Genomic DNA, 24727 nt, shown 5'->3' on the forward strand with positions numbered 1-24727 from the left:
TAGTTTCTAAAATGTTCCCTTGTTTGTTTTTTAGTTTTCCCCTCAAACTTTACTGTTTTAGAATTTATTTGAATAATACAAATACAAATAACACAACTACACTATAACACATCATAAACAGCTGACATAGACATACGGTGGTAAAAGGAAGGAAAGGGACAAATCATGGACACACAAAAACAAAACAAAACAACTAAATAATGATGTCATTATCATCCTTCTTCTGAACTTGGACTTAATCTATTCCATCTTTTATCAGTCATTCAGTTTCCTGCCTTGGAGCAATAATGTCTTCAAACATAACGAAATGTTTTAAAAGGGAAAGAAAACAGGAGAATGTTAATCGCTCCTGTCCTTTCTATTCAAACATAAATCTTTTTCCTAATAATATAATAGTTGTTTAAAATGCGAGGACTACCATTTCTTAATTTCTTAATTCACTGATTATTATTGTCATTGCAAACTTCACTTGTGTTTTGTGTTTTATTTCAGGTCAGAACCCTTTTACATTTATACATTTTAAATCAACGCACATTTTAGGTAAAGAGGAACCGTAGCTTTGAAGGTGCCACCATTCATCACCAGCATTTTGACACATGGGAAAACAACATGATTGGCTGTTTTTCATTTCATGTTTACCTGCAGGTTCAACAGGAATCACAGAAACTATAAATTAATAGAAGTATTTCTGCTCTGTATTTCCCTCCATTGTCCCATCTCTCTCTCTTTCTTTCTTTCTCTCTGTGCAGTAATCACAGGCCCCTCTCTCTGAGCGTCCAGCTTCTGTCCAGGCTCCGAGCGTATCGATCCGTCCGCTCACCAATCTCCAGCCTTAACCAGTCGATGCTCCTGCTGGTCACATCCTGCTCGCCGCCGTCTCTCCTGCTCGCCTTCCGGCTGTAATAGACCTGAGGAATCTGGTCTGGAGGTGATTTGCTGCCGTCAGGTGACAACCTCACTTCTCCACGATGTGTCTGCTGCAGACGGGGGGTTGTTATTTGTTATTTGTTATTGTTTGTTGTTAGTTTTGTTGTTTGTTGCTCGCTCTCGCTCTGAGGTGAAATTACAGACGGATGTGAGTGTGTGTGTGTCAGACGTGGTGGCATCACAGAATTGACATTTGCCATTTAGGCGAGTAAAAAATAAATCTTTCCTTCCTTCGCCTTCCCCTCGACTTTGTTTGAAACATTCCCAGTTTCAGAGGCGTACTGTAAACCTGCAGCACGATGTTTCTCACCAGAAGTTTCTAATAATGCAGTTTCTTCAGAAGCGAGGGGCAGAGCAGGTGTGAGGGTGGAAAGCTCTTTAAAAGACTTTGTGCAGCTTTAAAGGTGGAGTCAGTTGAAGTCAATCCTTAAACAAATGCACCCTCCTGTCATTTACTGTCCCTCTTGGTCTATTAGGCGATAACTGCTGAATTTGACAAAAAGTGTAATGGTTTAAAACAACTGACTGCACCTTTAAAAGAATATTTCACCCCCCACATAATCATTGGCATATCACTTATGTTAAATTCATGACGTAAATCCTGTAGAGAATACTGTTTCATTCAAATTGTCATCCGTCAACATTGTATTAATGTTTGACTGTGAGACAGAGAGATATGTTGTGTTGCTTACAGTCACCAGGGGTGGGAATCACCAGAGGATCCACGATACGATATTATCACGATACAATGTTATTGTGATTTTTAAATATGCTGCGATATGCTGAGTATTGCGATAAAATATTGCGATTTAGTATTATGATTTATTACCTTCTTTTAAACTGTAAATTACATCAACATTATTATGTCAACATCTGTTTTAACAAGCTAGCTAATTGCTAACTTAGCATTAGCATAAGTGACAAGATGTAGCCTTCTCATTACACTTATCCTAACCTTAACCACCTCTCTTTTAACGTGATACTTCCTAGCTAATATAAGCTAATTGCTAACTTAGCATTTGCATAAGTAATACAGCCATTCCATTATCCTAACGTTAACTACCTTTCTTTTAATCTGATACTTCAAAGCTAGCTAATCGCTAAGTTTTCATTACCCTACCACCCTTTCAACGTAATACTTCAAAGCTAATGTAAGCTAATTGCTAACTTAGCATTAGCATAAGTGACGAGATGTAGCCTTCCCAATACTCTCATTCTAACATTAACTGCCTCTCATTCAATGTAATACTTTTCATAGCTAATGATAGCTAATTGCTAACCTAGCATTAAACATAAGTAACGAGAGGTAGCCTTCCCATTACCTTTATCCTAATGTTAACTACCTTTCTTTTAATCTGATACTTCAAAACTAGCTAATCGCTAAGTTTTCATTACCCTACCACCCTTTCAACGTAATACTTCAAAGCTAATATAAGCTAATTGCTAACTTAGCATTAGCATAAGTGACGAGATGTAGCCTTCCCAATACTCTCATTCTAACATTAACTGCCTCTCATTCAATGTAATACTTTTCATAGCTAACGATAGCTAATTGCTAACCTAGCATTAAACATAAGTAACGAGAGGTAGCCTTCCCATTACCTTTATCCTAATGTTAACTACCTTTTTTTTAATCTGATACTTCAAAGCTAGCTAATTGCTAAGTTTTCATTACCCTTACTCTAACCCCCTCTCTTTCAATGTAATACTTCAAAGCTAATGTAAGCTAATTGCTAACTTAGCATTAGCGTAAGTGACGAGATGTAGCCTTTCCAATACTCTCATTCTAACATTAACTGCCTCTCATTCAATGTAATACTGTTCATAGCTAACGATAGCTAATTGCTAACCTAGCATTAAACATAAGTAACGAGGGGTAGCCTTTCCGTTACTGTTATCCTTACCTTAACTGTCTCTCGCTTAACGTAATACTTTAACATTAATCGCTTACTTAGCATTAGCATAAGTTGTGAGATTTAGCCTTCCTTATTCTAACGTTAACTTTATAGCTAACAAGCATTAGATGGATGAGTAACATCTGATTGTGACTTGCTGCTTACCTGTGGATAGGACGTGTTTCACAGTGTATATGTTTGAATAGTGATACTTCTGATGGAGGGTTTCTGAACAGTTTATGACAATGACATTTTTTGGCATGAAATTAGACAAAATGAATGTTACTGATACTGAAAGCATTTCCATATCTGCACACCGGGGTTGAATCAGCCTTCAAAACCTGATGAATACAAACTTAAACAAGACTTAGTAATAGCTGCAAACTGGAGTTACAAGGTTTCCATCCTCATTTACTTTCCCATACATGGATCGCAGACTAAAGACAGCCTGCTGTCAATCATCTGAGGTGTGATTATGAGCAGCAGCTCCGACACACAGAGCGGATGCTACGCCACTAAACCAATTCATCTCCCATCAGCTGCTCATAAACAACCCATCAATATCCTCCCTGAGATCGTCTGTGTCCAGAATGAGTTCAGGCCGCACGTTGGTGGAGAGTCATTTATCGACACGAGCAGAAATAAAATATTTATCATCAAGCAGATCTTGGTTTGGAAACGTGATCAATGGATTTTGCCCTGCGGTGTACAAATTATGGCGGTTAAGAGCGGAATCGTACCGATTCTTGTTCAACACATCAAACACAAGAACGTATTGATCTCATTCTTCAAACCGAACATGAAACTGATGTGAACATGGAGATAGAGGATATGGAGAATGCTGAGGATATATTTTAAAAAATATTATTGTTTTATGTGTTAGAAACTATTATTGCCTCTCTCCACCCGTCACATGCAGGTCGGAGGTCAGGCTGTGATGGCAATGACGCTCTCCAACAATATAAAGATACTGACAGGAGCTTCATTCTCTGCTTAAATGCAAGTCAACTCCCCTTGAAAACAGTTAGTTATACTATTTACTAGTCCATACCCACTGGTAGCTTTGTCACCTTCTACCTATGCCAGTCCTCAATGCCTATGTGCAGTTTCACACAGATTGACCACGTCAGTGAGGAGAAAAACGTGGGACAGACAGAATGACTGACTGACAGAATGACACACTGACAGTTTCTGTGATTATGTACAGCATACCATACCATGACTTAGTCATACCAAACATTAGAAACAACACCAACATTGGTCCACAGGGGGAGCCACAGCGATCGGTCGCATTTTAGCCATTTTGAAGCATTTTTCTGTTGTTATAGCGCCACCCAGTTGCCAATTAGAGTTAAATTTCTCCAGTCACCTTGAGGCGTCCTGTTCTACATATCTACCAAGTTTAGAAAAAATCCATATGGAGGTTAGGCCTAGATAAGAAATGAGCTCTCTAGCGCCCCCATTTTGTTTGATGGGGTCAATAATGGAGGGGTCCCCTCAGATTATGTGTGGTCATATGCCTACAAAGTTGCGTGGTGATGGGTGAAACCCTTGAGATGTTCTACACCTTTATGTGATGAGCCACGCCCTCCGCAATATTCATTGCCTTATAGAAGCTCAGTTTTAGTAAGTTTTCCAACTTTTGCCAAGAGGGAACTTTAGATATTGCTCCCTAGATTATGTTCACCCAGTTTCATGCAGATCGCTCAAACTTCCTAGGAAGAGATCCATTTGAAGTGTTTTTCAAAAAATTCAAAATGGCGGAAAATCTATATAAGCGGAAGTTATGGGTTCTTGAGGCAAATGTGTTCCTCATGAGGAGAGGCATCTCTGTGCAAAGTTTCATGTCTCTACGACATACGGGGCATGAGATATGCCCATTCAAAGTTCGACATTTCAATCGGTTGCTATAGCGCCCCCCTTTGGCCAATTGATGTAATATTGCTTCATTGGCATCCTCCCATGACCCTCTACCACTGTGCCAAATTTCACATGGATTGACCAAGTCAGTGAGGAGCAAATTAATTTTTCCCAAGATAGCAAAGGAATGACCCACAATAGTCTGCCTCACTCTGCCTCTGATTTACTTACGCAGAAATTCTTAAGGCTCATTTATGCTTCCTTTACATATGAAAATAGATGCGTCCATTTCAAATATTGTAAACGTCACTGCCCTCATACTTCCTAATGTCCTTTATGATGGCATAAATACAGCCAGTAGATGGCACTAGAGTGCAGTCACAAGTTTCAGAGCAACAACAAACAAGACGATGGTGGAGGTGGTCGTTTTATTGTACCTTTACACAGAGGTAGCGATGTAGATGGTGGTGTGGTCTTTATGAATCCCTACATGTGGATGGAGAATTCTTTTCACTATATTATCGATTCGTTCTGTTTGTTCATTGTCTCCTATGGTCATATCTCACTTGAACTACGCTGCACTGCCTCCACGATCTGCTCAAAGTCTGAATATTCCATTTCATCAACATCTTCCAGGGTTGGGAGAGACTTACTGCCTCAAGCGAGGGAGTTCAGGTATCTCAGGGTCTTGTTCACAAGTGAGGGTAGAATGGAGCTCGAGATGAATTGGCGATTTGGTGCGGCGTCTGCAGTGATGCGGGCACTGCGCCAGACCATGAAGAGGGAGTTGAGTCGATTTACTGGTCCATGAACATCCCAACCTTCACCTATGGTCACGAGCTCTGGGTAGTGACCGAAAGAATGAGATTGCGGATACAAGCAGGCGAAATGATTTTCCTCCGTGGGCTGTCTGGGCTCAGCCTCAAAGATAGGGTGAGGAACCCGGACATCTAGAGGGAGCTCGGAGTAGAGCCACTGCTTCTTCGTGTTGAAAGGGGTCAGTTGAGGTGGTTCGGGCATCTGATCAGGATTCTCCTAATTTAGGTACCACTGCTGTGGCTGGTATTAAAGGGGTAAGAATAAACGACTCACATGTTGGAAGACTCGTTGGTTGCTGTGTATTAATATTTGTGATTTGGGGCAGATCTTTCCCATGGTGCACCTGGCTTACAGCCGGGTCTGATTATTTGTTGGTTTGGGGATTGAACCTCTGATCTGATTGTATAACAGTTTATCTGCTCGCTCTGCTCTTTAAAGCACCACACTGTTGGTTATGTATATTTTAGAAGTGCGAGTCAGCTGCAGAGCTGAGCAGAATCACAGCCTCTCTGCTCTTAACTAATCGAACCTTACCCCCCTCCTCCTCCTCCTCTTCCTCCCACCTCTTCCTCTCTCCGCTCTCTCCCTCACTAACTTTAACAACAAGCTTGTCGGCGCTAAACACACATGTTGTCGTGTTTTTGATCTCCTTTTCACTCGGCACTTAACATCGACTTTCCTTCGCATTGTCTTTAAACGTCGACACCGGAGGACTTTGTCCCACGTTTAAGTATGCGCTGGTACTTTCTCAGGATTAAAGGGAACTTAGCAGGTTGAAGGCTCTGAGGTTGAAATGTGCTGCTGCTGTCAGGAGGCTCAGAGGAAAGATGCGGGTGGATAAGTGAACTACTTAAAACTGTTTGTAGGGATCAAGATCTGCAAGTAGACTGCAGTGAGAAGTTTCCATCTGAAATCTGAATTCAAAACACAGATGTGAAAAAAAGCCTCTGAGGGACAATATAGAAGGAAGATTAAAGGATTATACTTGTGTTTTTTCAGGTCCATGTCTGTGCACATTACTGCTTAAATCTTCAGTTTCTAGATCAGTGTCCTCCCCTCTCGACCGCCAAGAGTTTCAACAGTTGAAAATATTTGTTTCTCTGACTGTTTCCTATGAGAAAAAATAGATGTTTCTTGGCCCAAATACTCATTTGCAGACTTGCAGATTTTGTTGATTTGGTCATTTTTCCCAGAAATTTGTGCCTCTGCCGTAACTCGTTAAGTAGGCATGTAATTCAATGTTTTTGTGTGTTTCAAGTGTGTTTATTGTTGGCATATCCCCCTTTGTTGTGCTGTCTAATTAACAGACAAAGTTAATACCGTTCAAAGTCCAAATATGGATGACATGGATCAAAGATTGGTGGGTATGTTTTAGTGATACCACATCACATCTACGAGACATGCAAGAGAAATCGATGTGCTCTGTGCAACGCGCTGCAGCTCCGTCACAAATAGACAAAACATATATTTTTCTTGGAAGCTTCTGAAACATGCCACACCCGGAAGAGTGGCTGTGATCAGCTCGGTTGGTCGTCTGGTGGAAGTCTGCATTCTGCTGAGTGCACTTTCCCAGAAAGATATACTTGAACAGTTGAAAAATTATTAAGTATGAGAAACTTTTTTACTAATGAGAAAAAGTGCAGTCATTTTGTGTCAATGCTTTTTAGAACTGCGACAGTTTTTATAACTCACTGCTGGTGTTTTCTGTGGTCTCTTGTTCTTTGTTCTTTTATTAGAGGCATTTTAGGATCAAGGTTAGAGATAGGTCGAGGTTATGGTTAGGGGCGGTGGTGGCATAGAAACAAACGTTGGTACAAACATCTGTGTGTCCTGGAAGGGACAGATGGGTCGTTTCCAGGAACTCCTCCCTCCCTCCCTCCCTCATTCACACACACACACACACACACACACACACACACACACACACAGATGGATGTAGTGACATAGTGATGAGCAGAGCAGAGGTCAGAGATCACAACCCCAGAGGGTCGGAGGACACGTGTGTAGGCGGGATGGTCTAAATAGACAGCAGTGTGTGTGTGTGTGTTTGACTCCAAGGCAAATGAACCTAGGATCCCAAACAGACAAACACACACACACACACACACACACACACACACACACACACACACACACACACACTCACACAAATGCATACTATGTAGCTTTGTAAATATCAAACAAACTTTGTGACATATCTTTTAACTAAATTTATTTGTATAGTAAAAAAAAATTGCTTTTGTTTTGAAAGGGTGGATGTTGTGATCACATGGTGAACGTTTTAAAGGAACACTTCATCCCCAAAATCATCATTTCTTTGTTATTTACTCGCCCTGTGTTACATTGAATTCCCAGAGAAAACAATTTTCTCGTAAACCTGAAGTGAACGAAGAATCCGAAAACAAGAGAAAATTCTTGATTAATTGAAGTCATAGTGTGTTTGGTGTTTTAAAGGGTTAGGTTGGATTCAACATTGTCACACAACAAAAAACAAACTCAGTGATCGAGGCAGCGACAGACCAGCAGCTCCTGTGTTCAGTGAGGTTAAATTACTGTTTTTGTCAATAGAGTCTGGCTTTGAAGAGAAACTAGATAAGTTTCACTTTCCGTTGGACAGGGCTGTGTATTTGGGACGTAATGAACATACGACTGGATAAATGAGACTTGGATTATTATTTAATTTAAAGGCGTTTTTACCTCCTTAAAACTCCCTAAACTGTGTCTTAATATATTAAAATCTATTAATTAATGGATGCATTGAGGGACTCAGTTTCATGGTGAGTAGCACCACCTTTATATATTTTACTGATTCTAAACTTGATTATCTTTTATAAGATAATGTTTCGGCTGTTCTTTTCCTTGATTAGACAGCAGACAGCACAGAGACAAACAAGAAACCAAGGGGAGATAGAGAGGTAATACATGCAGCAAAGGTCCCTGGTGTAGTCAAACAGAGGATGCTGTGGTTATGTCTTACGCACCTTCACAATTCGGCTGTCTGAATCTTTCTCGCACAGTTCCTCTTGCTGGTGGAGCCACAGTGGTGCTGCGGTTGTTAACCATCTACACATGAGAAGAACATGAGAGGCCAAAGTGAAGCAGAGCAGCTGATAAACTTTTCTCCCTCACAATAAATAACGAGGTCATCCCACAATCGGCAGGAAGATAAAAACTGCCTTGGCTCCTCCTCAGAAGGTTCGTGCTGCGCTCGATGGAGAAAAGCCTCCTGACCGACTGATGAAAGGTATTAAGAGAAGCAGAGTGAAGGAACGCGGCCTGTATTTGCTGCATAAGTAATTTTTGATCAATATGTAACATTAGAAAGTTTGTTCTTTGAGGCTCTCGTACCTTTCATCAAGAGAAGAGAGGAGTTCATCACTGTACGGGGCCAGAACACTGCAAAAAGTGACGAGGTGCAGAGGGATGCTGTTTAAGGGAAGATCACTGACGATAGTGAGGATAAGGACAGCTGTGTCACTGGCTACTTTACACATTCAGTGTACAAGATCTTTTTCTTGTATTGGCGCATGTACATGGGGGTAATCCTACTTTTCGTATGTGCTGTAAAGCAGAGGTGTATTCTAGTTTATTGTGTTGGGTATACTGTGATGGCCACAGCCACCCTGATACAATGGCTGGTCCCCACTCGTTAAAATAATCAAAAATAACTGGAAACCTTGATGTGTTAAGTAGGCGTGATCCCAGTAGGGATGTAAATGGTTAACTGTTAACTGGTTAACCCCAATATTTTTGAAAGTTTACGCATGGCAGTCTGATGTTGTGTTCACACCCTGCGTGAATAAAACAATTTGTGTAATCAACGCTACGTAAATGGTGCAAAATACACAAATTAAGTAGCAGGAATGAGGCAAGTAGTGCATTCTCGTGTCATACGGTTATTCGCGAGAGTTGAAAATTTTGAACTTCAGCAACCAATTCGCCCCACAATAGCCAATCAGCATTGAGATCCTCCAGGGACGTATGACGCAGAGGACACAGTTATTCGTGTGTATGAAGCGAGTCAACACAAAACATTCTAGCATTCAAACTTGCGTGAGTAATGTGGTCACACCAAGGGTGATGCGACTTTTTGTATCATGTCAAGGCGAGTTCACGTTACACGACTGGCCGACCAGTCTTGAGTCGCAGAGACTATCGTAATCTTTTGAGTGTTCATATCTGGCGACGTGTGTTTCTGTTATCGGGAGTCTCGCTAACTGTGTTACGACCTGTGTGTGCACACCACAAGATTTCTCCACGGAGCCCTCGCCGACAGAGCCCCAGATAATGCAGTGACGTCACCAAACTATGTTTTGTCACGTGTGAACAAAACAAGATATTATGAAGTTCCCTGGTGCTAAACTTTACATGTCAACATGGGTGTCCAACAGCTCCTGATCCTGTGGACGCCGCCATTGTTGTTGCTTGCTGGCTTGTCCTCCTCACATTTCTTCCGTCCTCCTGCGTGCTGATGTGGGACGTATCCCGCCTCTCATTGGCTGATGTTCTTTGTCAGTCGTGTCAGACTTCTCCAGTTTTCTAGCATGCCAGATATCCAGTCCCAGTCACAGACAAGGGGGCGACTTGCTCGTAGGCTTGTTCACACATGAGGACTCATCCTGGCAGACTATCTGCCGACTCACCTCTGACCCAAGGTGGCTCTCAAGATTCTCTGTGACGTCAAAATCGGGGTGAAAATCGTGTAATGTGAACTCGGCTTTACTCACAGGAGTTTAAAGGCTGCAAAATTTTATGTTGACTCACTTCATATGCACAAAAAATTTGGTCATACGCACGTAAAATCGCTGAATGGATGAATGAACTTGCGCCGGTATATCCACAGCGCCACGTGTTCCTGGGGGATATCAATGATGATTGGCTATCGTGGAGCAAATTGGTCGCTGAAGTTCCGATTTTTCAACTCTCGTCAACAAATGTATGATGCGAGAATGCACTACTTGCTTCATTCACACCATTTAATTTGTGTATTTTGCGTCATTTGCATTGCATCCATTGCACCACCAGGTGGGAATTAGCATCTAATCGTGTCTTTACAGTGACTTTACATGTAATTTATTTGGTGCGCCTGGTGTGAACACAACATAGAGGTTAATTTTGCTACTCGTCAGTTTACTGCACTGCGCACCAACCAAGACCAGTGGAAGGTAACAGTACAGGTGCTGTTTATTCGTCACTTACTGCGAGTAATACCATCCCAATCCAACAGTGTTGCCACAGAAACTTTGTGGCCTCACTCTGGTTTCCGGTAGTTGTCATTAGATAACATCTTCATGTACTGGTTTTGGTCATGATATTAATTTTGCTCAGCCCATGTTTACACACATGGATAAGACCCATCACACTGTAACCTGTGACAGACTGTTATGATACCAGAACTGTCGCACATTCACATATACGTATGTAGTTTTTTGTCGAGCTGCAAGCGTTGTGTAGGTTTACATTACCAAAGGTTTATGGCAAAATCACTAGACCACACCGACTCCCGTGTGTGTATGGCGAGAGAGGAGAGGGAGAGACGCTGTGCTGCTGCCAGAGGAGCCGCTGACTGAGTTCCCTCTGAACGCTAAGTCACTAAAAGAGTCTGAGAAGTCCGGAAAGTTCATAAAACATTCAGGACGCCACAGTTTATTCCACACTGCTGAAGCTGCTCCTCTCTTTGGAACCACCACGGAGTTGATAATAATTTCACTTTCAGCCATGTTTGTTGTTGCCGTGGGTAACAGTATGACGTCAATATGTCAACAAGATGAAATATCGCGAGTATCACAATATGCATTTTTCATATTGTACTAAAAATTTTACCAGTATTATCGTGAACGAGATGATATGGCACAACCGGACTGTAAATCCCCATTAAAGGACATGAGGCTGCAGGACTGTGTGCACACAGAAACTACAGACGAAGAAAAGTTGAGAGAAATCCAAAGCCTAAAGAAGTTGGAGGACCAAAAAACTTCTGTTTTGAAGAGGAGTGAAGGCCAAACCAGCTGTGATATTTAGCACAAGACAAACAGATGCATGGGATGCTAAAAATACATGTACATCAATCATCAGACACACAGGCATCAAACTTAATGTATTATAGTGGCTCAACTTTTAGGTTGAAGGACAGAGATGAGCTCCGTGGTGCTGTTCAAACTGTGAGTGTGAGACAGAGGTGAGGGGAGAGAAGGTGAAGGTGGACTCACGCAAGCTTTCTGTACGCTGGCCTATTAATATAATAACTTATTCAGAACGCTGCTTCATCACTTCTTGTCCAATTAAAACATAAACTCACATCCCCCTCACTTCTTTGAGTGTATTCAGATGATCTTAATGTATCGGCGCTGCTCGTCTCTGATCTCCTCACCTCGTTAAAACACCAAACACATCATTCCCACTGCAATCCCAGAAACCCCGGCGTCTTAACAGCCGTTAGTAACCTTAAGCCGGCTGTAAGCTGCAGCGCGGCTCGACACTGAATTGATAATTGAAAAGTAAAGCGGTGGCGATTAATTTTTGACAGCGTTGTGGTTTTAAAGACGGCAGGCCCCTCCTCAAGCTGCGGGCCCCAGACTCCTGCAGTTGATGTGAGAAACCCCGGTGAATCAAAGCTCCGGCTGGGCTCTCGAGGGTTTCTATCCCTCCGTCTCTCCATCCTTCCATCCCTCCTTCGCTCGGCCGGGTTTTAATGCCTACCTGAGGGACTGAAGGGGAGGGAAGCGAGGGGAAGCCGAGGTTCTCTGACTCCACGTCGATACTTTCTCTCTCCAGCTGAGCAGAATCACAGCCTCTCTGCTCTTAACTAATCGAACCTTACCCCCCTCCTCCTCCGCCTCCACCTCCTCCCTCCTCTACCTCTCTCCGCTCTCTCCCTCACTAACTTTAACAACAAACTCCAAGCTTGTCGGCGCTAAACACACATGTTGTCGTGTTTTTGATCTCCTTTTCACTCGGCACTTAACATCGACTTTCCTTCGCATTGTCTTTAAACGTCAACACCGGAGGACTTTGTCCCACGTTTAAGTATGCGCTGGTACTTTCTCAGGATTAAAGGGAACTTAGCAGGTTGAAGGCTCTGAGGTTGAAATGTGCTGCTGCTGTCAGGAGGCTCAGAGGAAAGATGCGGGTGGATAAGTGAACTACTTAAAACTGTTTGTAGGGATCAAGATCTGCAAGTAGACTGCAGTGAGAAGTTTCCATCTGAAATCTGAATTCAAAACACAGATGTGAAAAAAAGACTCGAAAGGAGAAAATAACACTTTCTTTTATGTTTTCGCCAAACACAACAAACTACTACAAACCATGCCATCTATCAGAGTTTACATTGATTTCCTTTCTTCGAGGAAGGTTTCAGCTCATTTCTATGAAAATAAAAGACCGTCTTCAAACGAAAACCGAGAGCTCAGTGAGTGCCCCAAAACCACATCTGCCTGCATTCAAGAGACAGCGCCCTCTAGCTGCTGCATGACAGCGTGAGCTAAAAAAACACCAGACTGTAACACAGGAAACAACTGTTCACTGGTTTCCTCTAATCATCACCACAATCATTCCATATCCTTAACCAGGTGGTGAATGCAACCCTAATGATAATGGTTTCCCTAGCTCAGGGGTTTCATTGCTGAAGGTCTAAAGTGAATCTCATGCCAGGTTCACACTGCACTGCATGTTTGTCCCTTCCAACATTCTCTACGTCAGATTAGGTGATTGTGGGATCATAAAATTGTGCCGTGGACTTGGCCGACTGACATGACGAACTACATGTTGGTTCACGACCAATCATCCCTGGTCTTACTCGCACTAACACAATAAATTGATTTCCTCTAATGTCAAGTAAATGTACTGAGTGGCTGCGATCAGGTCCGATGGCCTCATCACAGCTGGAACACTTCGGAGATGTGCTCAGTGGAATCCAGGCATAGATTGGCTGCGGCTCAGCTGAGATTTGGAATGTCTCGGGGGTTTTTGGGGTTTTTTTCATGATGTGCAGTTGGCAGCATAACAGACAGTGAGAATGATCTGATGATGGTCTTACTGACATCATACCAGCCACAAGACACCTTTCATTGCAGTTTTAACCTCTTTATCTGTACAATATGATGATATGAGTGTTAGAACTCAGTGTGTGGCTATAGATAACTGTACCTCTTCCTTATTAGCAGTAAAAATGGGTGTCCCCCAAGGATCAGTTCTGGGTCCTATTTTATTTTCTATTTATATAAATAAATTAGGTATGGATTTAGATCCAACAAAAGCTCATCTTTATGCAGATGACACAATATTGTACACCTCTGTGACATCATTGCAAGAGGCAATGAACTACTTACAGTCTGCCTTTAATCAGGTACAAAAATCCCTTGTAGGTTTAAAGTTGGTATTAAATGCTAAAAAAAAACCCAAAATCCATGTTTTTCCTACGCTCACGTTCTCCTGATTATGAGATTTTAACACAAAATGGTACTCCAATAGAGAGGGTAACCTCCTACAAATACCTAGGTATTTGGCTGGATGACAAATTATCCTTTGGGGTCCATATTGAGAGCCTTTTAAAAAACTCAGACCTAAGTTAAGTTTTAACTTTAGACTAAAGCGATGCCATACTCAGCAAGGAAAAGATGGTGCAGAGCACATTCTTATCAGTGTTAGATTATGGTGACCTAATTTATATGCATTCTTCTTCCTCTTTATTAAATAAACTAGATGTTCTATATCATACACATCATACACTATTTCATACACTGTATGAAATGGTGCAATGGACCTCTCTATCCCTTAGAAGGAAATTTCATTTGTTACTTCTTATTGCAAAAGGGTAAATTACTTCTCTGCATTTTAAATCTGCTTACATATCATACCAGTGTTTACAACGTTCATCAGAAAAAATACTATTTACCACTCCTTCAACAAGAACAGAACTCAGTAAAACAGCTTTCTCTTCATATGCACCATTCGCCTGGAATGAACTCCAAAACACCTTAAATCTGGAGTCACTTCCACCTTTCAACATATTTAAAAACCTTTTAAAATCAACCATTACTGAACAGTGTCACTGCTTCTAACTTGGTGCCTTTCAATAGTATGTCTGTTTTGCCTTGTTATGTGTCTTACTGAGTGTAATGTGTTCTCATTGACTTTGTGTTCTAGTATGTTTAGTATGTGAGACTTGTGTTCTCGTGGTTTTAGTATGTGTCCATTGTCTTGTCTTTTGTGTACTTGTAATTTTTGCTGCCAGTCTTGGCCAGGACTCCCTGGAAGAAGAGTTACTGTAACTCAATGGGACCCTTCCTGGTTAAATAAAGGTTAATAATAATAATATCTTACAGACTTGAAACACGTCCTGTTTCCATTTCAAAGAAGAAGCCCTCTAGCATTTCTGTGGATAAAATCCCCTCATGTGATAACACGTTTGTAAAATACTGATGGCCATTATCAAAGGCAAACTCAATGTAGCAGCAGCCACACTGTCTGTGTGAACACCCCACATGTGCAAGCTGCAGCAGTTCAGCAAGGCAGCCATCACGCACAGGTAGAAATAGGAGGTGTGGTCTAGGCATTGGGCTACACTTCATTCAGGTGAGGGAAAGATGATGGATGGCGGTGGCGGGGAAAGGGATGTTTGCTTTTTGATATTTAGTCAAGACTGTCATCTTTGCCTGCTGCAACTTTGTGCATAAACGTAATCATAAACTTTACTCATTCTGTTAAAATGAAAATCGAGGTGGCATTACTTTTCTTTTAAAGTGTATGTGCTGCCGTAATAAGCTGTATACTCACACAATAAATAATCTTATTTTTGCATTTCTCTTTAACCAGATTTTCAAAAAACGTTTTGAAAACTTCGGAAGAAAGAGCCCAAAACACTGTGTGTGTGCTTAAGAGGGTTGCTGCCATTAATTTAATGAAACCCTCCTTAATGCTGCATTTAAGGACTCTCTAAAATCCATAATGTTTCAACTGATGAAAGGTGTTGCAGTTTTTTTATTCAAGACTGTGAGAAAATGCTGCGCTCAAAGCAGGGCGATGGTTTTTTATTTTGAAGACACACTTGTGAACCAGCCGTGTTCCTGTATCTGTATCTGGGTCGTATCAGTGTGGTCGCTGTAAAATGAGGTATTTTTCCCCTCAAACCCTCTCCCATCCAGCTGTGAGATCGAATTGATTATAAACAACCGCAGATCTTTTGATAATCTTTTTATCTTGAGGAGAAAAAAAAAACACTTGCAGCTGAATCGCAGGAACTTTTGGGAACATCAATAATGGATAAATACACAAATACACAACACGACTTTCTGATCTCGACAAAACTTTCACATCCAGAGCAACAAAAACACCTCTGATGGGAAAAACAGTCCTGGGAAAATATTCACTTTAAGTTATTTCACAAAAAAAAAAAAAAAAAGCCTGTTTGACTACATGAGAAAACTCGTACAAACTCTACGATCACGATGAGGAGAAACTGATTTCCAAGATGAATATGTGGTGATTTTAAAGAGGATTCATTTGGGAAGGCAGAGGGGCAGAAAGAAAGAAGCACACAGAGAAGAGAGAGCAGTTAAGTGTATAAAGACACACACAGAGAGAATTTGGATGGCTGCCTCGCTCAGTCGATCAATAAGAAAATCTAAGACCAAGGAGACCGAACCTCCTGCTGCTTTTTAGACTTTCCTTTATTCCACAATGACCCCTCAAGGAGGGATAAACATACAGAAAACAGCAGCACAGAAATAGAGTGGTAACAGTGACACTTGTTGCCCAGTACAATGCAACACAATAAAGAAGATTCAGAGTGAATAAATGAATATGCATATACAGACTAGAAAAATGCACCAAGCTGTGAATGCAACCTGATTGCAGCCACTCTAGCCGATCTTTTTATTCTAGGAACAGCACCTCTCAGAAGTGTCTCTGGAATGAACAAAAAAGCTGCCTGTCATCAAGTTATCTATTTTAACCACTATGAATATAACTTGTATCTAGGGCTGCCCCCTAATATTTGTCAACCAAACTTTCGTCGACCAGAAAGGTCATTGGCCAACTTTTATTGGTTGCTCAAGCCTAGTTCACATTACAAGATTTTCACCGCGATTTTGACGTCGCAGAGGATCTTGAGAGCCACCTTGGGTCAGAGGTGAGTCGGCAGATAGTCTGCCACAACGAGTCCTCATGTGTGAACAAGCCTACGAGCAAGTCGCCCCCTCGTCTGTGACTGGAGAAGTCTGACACGACTGACAAAGAACATCAGCCAATGAGAGGCGGGATACGCCCCACGTCAGCACGCAGGAGGACGGAAGAAATGTGAGGAGGACAAGCCGCAGGGTTGCCAGGTCCGCTTATTAGCTGCGACTTTGGGCTTTGAGTTGCTTATTTGGGCTTGCTCTCTAAACGTCACCTTCTTCTATATATATCTGTCGCTTCTTTTGGGCTTGTTTCCATAGCCCTGGTTGTTTGTTTCTCTCCCAAGATCTGGCAACACTGACAAGCAACAACAACAATGGCGGCGTCCACAGGATCACGGGAAGCGTGTTGTGTTTGGACCCAGACCCTGGAGGCAGATCTGATTCAACACTGGGAAGAATATTCATGCCTTTACCATGTGTCGTCTCCAAGTTATAAAAACATAGTTTGGTGACGTCACTGTGTTATGTGGGGCTCTGTCGGCAAGGGCTCCGTGGAGAAATCTTATGGTGCGCGCACACAGGTCGTAACACAGTCGACGAAACTCCCGCTGACAAAAACACACATCGCCAGGTATGAACACTCAAAAGATTACGATAGTCTCCGCGACGCAAAATCAGGGTGGTAGACTAGGCTTTAGTCGCAGTAAAAATCCAAAGTGAAACTCTATCAGGAGCTGTGCTTTGTCAAAAATAAATCCAAACCTATATGACTGGACCATGTGTGACTGTAATTTGAAAGGACAGACACAGGAAGTGTCCACACTCAGCAGTCAGACAGGAGTCAGGTTAATTTCCAGGGCTGGTACCTGTAGTTATTCCACAGGCTAGTTGACTTGACAAAGCTCCTCCAGAACCACAGAAGACATGATACTACTGTTTCCACAGTCTGAGTCGTACCAGAGGTGAATATGACAAGTAAACTGATTGATGTGTAAAATCTGTGGACTGGTCCTTTAATTGTTAAAAACGATTACAGCAACAACAAACTGTCGTCTCTGTGTCTTTAGTGTTATTATTTATCTTGTGTTTTATTTGTTCCATCTATCACACACTCTTTTCTGTCTTTCTTTCATTCTCTCCATCCTCTTCTCTTCTTCAGGCCGTAGATCAAACCTCCCGGTGGCTTTGACCTTTGACCTTCCAACTGCTCCATCCAGAAACACTGACCGTTTATCACACAGCCTTTCTGTTCCCTCTTTTCCGCTGTAACCTGATTTCTCTCTCTCTTTTCTTTCATACTCAGGACCTCTCATCCCGCTGGTCTTTAATCAGTCCTCAGTATGAACACATTCAGGTATTGATGGTATTGATCGGCAGCTGTAATCTGCAGACGCAGCTCGATGCTTTTTTCTCTTGACTTCGCTCCTCTTCTCTAACTCTACATTCCTTCACACAGAACCAGGATACAACCTGCAGACCTTTGAAAAGTTTGAGAACTAACTTCAGGAAGAATTTGTGCTCTCAGTCTTGATGAACATGTGTCTGCTGTTCAGGTGCTGAAACCAGGGATAGCCAGCCAGGAAATCCACCCACACAGACCAGGTCCCAAGACTTAAGGAGCCGAGAATAATCTGAATGATACATGAAATGTAGGTGTGGATTTGTCTACGTATAGGTAGTCATTACCTTATTATTCAAAGAAGAGATATTTATGTGGTTATGTACAGCAGTGGGTACTTTACGTCTAATAGAAGATCAAAGTGATGACTAAGAAACAGATCAGAAAAATGATACAGCTGTATAAAAGAAGAGAACATAGCCACAGTGACATCACCCACTGGTTTGCGGTAGAGCTTTGATTCTGTACCTGACCTGCCAGGTGAGGGCTGGGCTGTAATTTCTTGAACAGAAATTTCAACACTTGACTTGAATCAGGTTGGGTACCTGCCAAATTCCCGGTGTTAGAGTGTTCTATTTCCACATCTTATCTTACCATATAATGACGAAAACTCTGTCTGTGTGTGTGTTCCATGTTTTTCTCCTCACTGACTTGGTCAATCCATGTGAAATTTGGCACAGTGGTAGAGGGTCATGGGAGGATGCCAGTGAAGCAATATTACATCAATTGGCCAAAGGGGGGCGCTATAGCAACCCATTGAAATGTCAAACTTTGAATGGGCATATCTCATGCCCCGTATGTCGTAGAGACATGAAACTTTGCACAGAGATGCCTCTCCTCATGAGGAACACATTTGCCTCAAGAACCCATAACTTCCGCTGATATAGATTTTCCGCCATTTTGAATTTTTTGAAAAACACTTCAAATGGATCTCTTCCTAGGAAGTTTGAGCGATCTGCATGAAACTGGGTGAACATAATCTAGGGACCAATATCTAAAGTTCCCTCTTGGCAAAAGTTGGAAAACTTACTCAAACTGAGCTTCTATAAGGCAATGAATATTGCGGAGGGCGTGGCTCATCACATAAAGGTGTAGAACATCTCAAGGGTTTCACCCATCACCACGCAACTTTGTAGGCATATGACCACACATAATCTGAGGGGACCCGTCCATTATTGAGCCCATCAAACAAAATGGGGGCGCTAGAGAGCTCATTTCTTATCTAGGCCTAACCGCCATATGGATTTTTACTAAACTTGGTAGATATGTAGAACAGGACGCCTCAAGGTGACTGGAGAAATTTAACTCTAATTGGCAACTGGGTGGCGCTATAACAACGGAAAAATGCTTAAAAATGGCTAAAATGCGACCAATCGCTGTGGCTCCCCCTGTGGACCAATGTTTTGTTTTTCCTAATTTTTGGAATGATTAAGTCATGGTATGGTATGCTGTACATAATCACGGAAACTGTCAGTGTGTCATTCTGTCAGTGTGCCCCACTTTAAAGTCAATACAACATATAAACACTTTAACTATCTGCCTTTCAACGTGCTACCTCAACTACTAATGTGCAGTTTTAGCCCACTAACTATCCCACTACTGGCAATGGTACTACTGCACTTTCAATAAAGCAATCGTACTATCACATTCACAAACACTCTGTCTGAATACATTGCTCTTCTTAATGGGTTCAGTTGACTATTTAATCTGCAATTTCCTATGACCTGTATCCCAAACACACACCATGTGAAACTTTACGTGGGCAACTGTGCACTCAGTGGGTATGGACTAGTGAATTATATTTCACTTTTACTGCACTACAGTTCTGAGAGTTTGCTGCTCTGACCTGATTGGTAAATTCCAACAGCACCCCAAATTTATGAAGTCCAGTTTGCTCCAAGTGTCTGACAACATTATGGTAAGGATCCCTACAGAGAAATACAAACCGTACTAATGAACCTTCATTAATATAGGCCTATATTTTATCTCCAAGTGCACGTCACACACTGAGCGAGCCGCCTGTTAATGACGCTGTGGGCTAATGGGCATGTAGCTACTTCCATGTTTCAGATGATACGTCATGTTTGTAGTCGACCAATGAAGATGAGTTTACATATCACCTTGGGTTCGTCCTTCACCTTCTCAAAATGATCCCACGCTTTGGATTTCCTGCCCGACATGTTATTAACTAGCCTGTGGAATAACCACAGGTACCAGCCCTGGAGATTAACCTGACGAGGACACTTCCTGTGTCTGTCCTTTCAAAGTAAAGTCACACATAGTCCAGTCATATATGTTTGGATTTATTTTGACAAGGTGCAGCTCCTGATAGAGTTTCATATTTGTTTTTGTTTTTTTTCTGCGACGAAGGGACCAATGAAATCTTGCCCACTGGGCGACTAATGTTTGGTCGACTGTCAGGGGGCGGCCCTAGATCCCAAACTTTAACCACATAGTTTTGGTTTGAAATGTAAAAAGCAACAATACAAAAAGAAAGAAAGAAAGAGAGTTCAGTTTGAGAATTTGTCTCTTTATTTAATTTCTGTTTTACCGCCTCACTCTTCTTTCTTTAGTTAAAAGTGAATAATTGAAGAGTGAACTTCACATGTGGAACACAACTTTAATCATTATTCACCTTTAAATTATAAACAGTCTTCAGCTTTTATGTTTTTTAAGTGAGTGAGACGAGGGTTCACTTTAAATATCCGACTGAAGAAACAGAGACTGTGCGAGTGTTAAAGAGATGTGAGATTAAAGCAGGAGATTGATCCACTGCTCTGTGATCAGAGACTCATTAAAACAGCTCTGAACTCATGATGTTCGTTAAGATACGGAGACAGTGGAGAATTCTCTAACTGAAGAGGTTTAAATTATTTAAGTGTTATGAATATTATGTTTAAACTTTACACTTTTTAGTTTAAAGTTATAAGTTTTAAGATTTTCATCATGAATCCCCTTTCAATATTATTTATAGTCGACAGTTTTGCAGCTATAGCTGTTCACTGGGTTTCATTCATGAAATGTTTGTAAATCTGTGAGTAGATAAAACTTTGGTACTAAAAACCTACACCAGATACATGAACGCACATGTAGGCATACATGTGTGTGTTGATGAATGCCATCAATTGTTAATTGACACCGCGTTCCCATTAGTCAGCAATTAGCATACCTCCCTGCCTATGAATAGCCAGTGCTGCAAACAGAAGCGTTCCTTAGCGTCCCCATGTTTGGTCCCCCCTCTGTTGGGGTACCTAGCACACAGATCTGGTACTAAAAGGTGGAGCTGTGAACACTGCAGTCTGATTGGTCAGTAGAGGACGGTCACTCTGCTCAGGGCTGAGTTGTGTCTGCTTTTGAGGCTCATGTAACCACTGTTCATACTGTGGAGAGTTTTATTAGTAAACTGTAACTATAAAATGAAAGGATGTTTTGCTGCCTCTCACAGCAGCTGGAGTCTGAGAAAAAATAACTTCATTCACTGGGCCGACTGCCGGCGACTTTTAAGGTGGAACGTTAACTTGTAATGTTACTCAGTGCATGAGTTGATGACGTGAATCCATCAGCACACCTTAAATTTCACTGTGACAACTCTGACCATCACTTTAGTCTTTGTATGACACACACTTTTAGTAATGAGTGGATCTTCGTGAAGTGGAAGTTCGGCTGGGTTGTGTAAATGGAATATATCTTGGTTCTCACTCGGAGAATGAAAAAACAGTGTCACAGAGCGTCGTTCCTGTGGACTACAGCAACACTAAACCCCTGAGCTTGCCTGAGAAGGACTAAATGCACAAAGCTGCTATTTTTAAATATCCCATGGAGAGAGACTCTCACTGCAGCCTGTTCTATTTTGTTCTGAAAATGTGGGCGTGCAGCCTCGTTCTGTGGACGATAAACCAGGTGCAGACTGATAAAGGAGGAAACACAGTGAGTGCTGGACGGAGCAGTGAGTGACAACAACCCACATTTAAGAGGACACGCTAGGGTCTAGGTACCATGTCTGAAGGGTTACTGTTGGTTCCAAAGGTACCATACCGAAAGTGTTTGATGGAAACTGGGCTTTAGTGTTTGGTCAGTAACGTGGGTCTCACAGTCTTGACACTCAAACAGAAGATACATTTGTGGAATTTTAATTTCAATCTGAAGCTTAAATCTGTTAGTACCTACAAATAGAGCTGCTAACATATTGATGAATGCTGAAAAACACAGAAATTTCCTTCTGCAAACAGTTTATATGCAAATTAGTTCTGCTCACATTTCATGAATGAGACCCAATGAATTTGCACTGTACGTTTGTCACTGAGGTCGGGCTGACTGACATTAAAGATGTGTCTACAAAACAAAACAACAGTCATTTCTCTGCATATTTTAAAGGTAGAAGAAGAAAGTGCTGCTGGATGAAGAGGTAAGGAGTGACAGACTGCACATCTCCAACTCCTCATCAAGGTAAAATGCATCTGCTGATGTGTCATAGTGTTATCATGCTCGTGTGTGCAGCACGAGATCCGATCACGGTTGCTCACAGCATGAAGGAAATATTGACCGCCTTTTTCACAGCAGACATTTTGACTCATCATAGCAGGAAAAGCACAGGTGTCACTAATAACATTAACAAAGGCTCTGCTCTATTCAAGTGTATCCGTCAGTCGTGTTGGTGAGCCACAGTGCACGATAATGCTTATTGATGTTGTCTGTTACACCTGTGGTTTTCCTGCTATGATGTGTCGCAACGTCTACTGTGAAAAGGTCTGTAAAAACAATGACTCCTCTTGGCCCACAGTTCCTGTTGCCTTTTAAACAGATGCAAGCAGCTGTACTTCTGTTGTATTTCTGTAAGGACTATATTGAAAGAGTGATTTGTAGAGTGCATTAGAACAGTATCAGACTCAGACTGCACCTATGTTACTCTCTCCACAGCATTATGATGGGTTTGTCCCTCATCCTGCTGGAATAAAAAAGTCATCACTAAAGAATTTTTTCGTGATGGGACGTCATCTTATTGTCAAACAATAAAAAACACTGTAGCCACAGTTTTCAAAAGAGTCCAAAGCCTGAGATTATTGCTCACAGGCAAACTACTCCACATGCTATACTATGACTTTTTTTCATGATTTTGGACGACATGCTATACTATGATTTTTTTTTCACGATTTTGGACGACATACTATACTATGACTTTTTTTCATGATGTTGGACGACATACTATACCATGACTTTTTTTCATGATTTTGGACGACATACTATACTATGATTTTTTTTTCATGATGTTGGACGACATACTATACTATGACTTTTTTTCATGATTTTGGACGACATACTATACCATGACTTTTTTTCATGATTTTGGACGACATACTATACTATGATTTTTTTTTCATGATTTTGGACGACATACTATACTATGACTTTTTTTCATGATTTTGGACGACATACTATACCATGACTTTTTTTCATGATTTTGGACGACATACTATACTATGACTTTTTTTCATGATGTTGGACGACATGCTATACTATGATTTTTTTTTCACGATTTTGGACGACATACTATACTATGACTTTTTTTCATGATGTTGGACGACATGCTATACTATGATTTTTTTTTCATGATGTTGGACGACATACTATAACATGACTTTTTTTTCATGAGTTTGGACGACATGCTATACTATGACTTTTTTTTCATGATTTTGGACGACATGCTATACTATGACTTTTTTTTCATGAGTTTGGACGACATGCTATACTATGACTTTTTTTTCATGATTTTGGACGACATACTATACTATGACTTTTTTTTCATGATTTTGGACGACATGCTATACTGTGACTTTTTTTTCATGATTTTGGACGACATGCTATACTGTGACTTTTTTTCACGATTTTGGACGACATACTATACTATGACTTTTTTTCATGATTTTGGACGACATACTATACTATGACTTTTTTTCATGATTTTGGACCACATGCTATACTATGACTTTTTTTTCATGAGTTTGGACGACATGCTATACTATGACTTTTTTTTCATGAGTTTGGACCACATACTATACTGTGACTTTTTTTCACGATTTTGGACGACATACTATACTATGACTTTTTTTCATGATTTTGGACAACATGCTATACTATGACTTTTTTTCATGATTTTGGACAACATGCTATACTGTGACTTTTTTTCACGATTTTGGACGACATACTATACTATGACTTTTTTTCATGATTTTGGACAACATACTATACTATGACTTTTTTTTCATGATTTTGGACGACATGCTATACTGTGACTTTTTTTCACAATTTTGGACGACATACTATACTATGACTTTTTTTCATGATTTTGGACAACATGCTATACTATGACTTTTTTTCATGATTTTGGACGACACACTATACTATGGCTTTTTTTCATGATTTTGGACGACACGCTATACTATGGCTTTTTTTCATGATTTTGATCTACATACTATACTCTGACTTTTTTTCATGATTTGGGACGACATGCTATACTATGACTTTTTTTCATGATGTTGGACGACATGCTATACTATGATTTTTTTTTCACGATTTTGGACGACATACTATACTATGACTTTTTTTCATGATGTTGGACGACATACTATACCATGACTTTTTTTTCATGAGTTTGGACGACATGCTATACTATGATTTTTTTTCATGAGTTTGGACCACATGCTATACTGTGA

Source organism: Epinephelus fuscoguttatus, linkage group LG18, assembly GCF_011397635.1.
Source record: "Epinephelus fuscoguttatus linkage group LG18, E.fuscoguttatus.final_Chr_v1".
NCBI lineage: Eukaryota > Metazoa > Chordata > Actinopteri > Perciformes > Serranidae > Epinephelus > Epinephelus fuscoguttatus.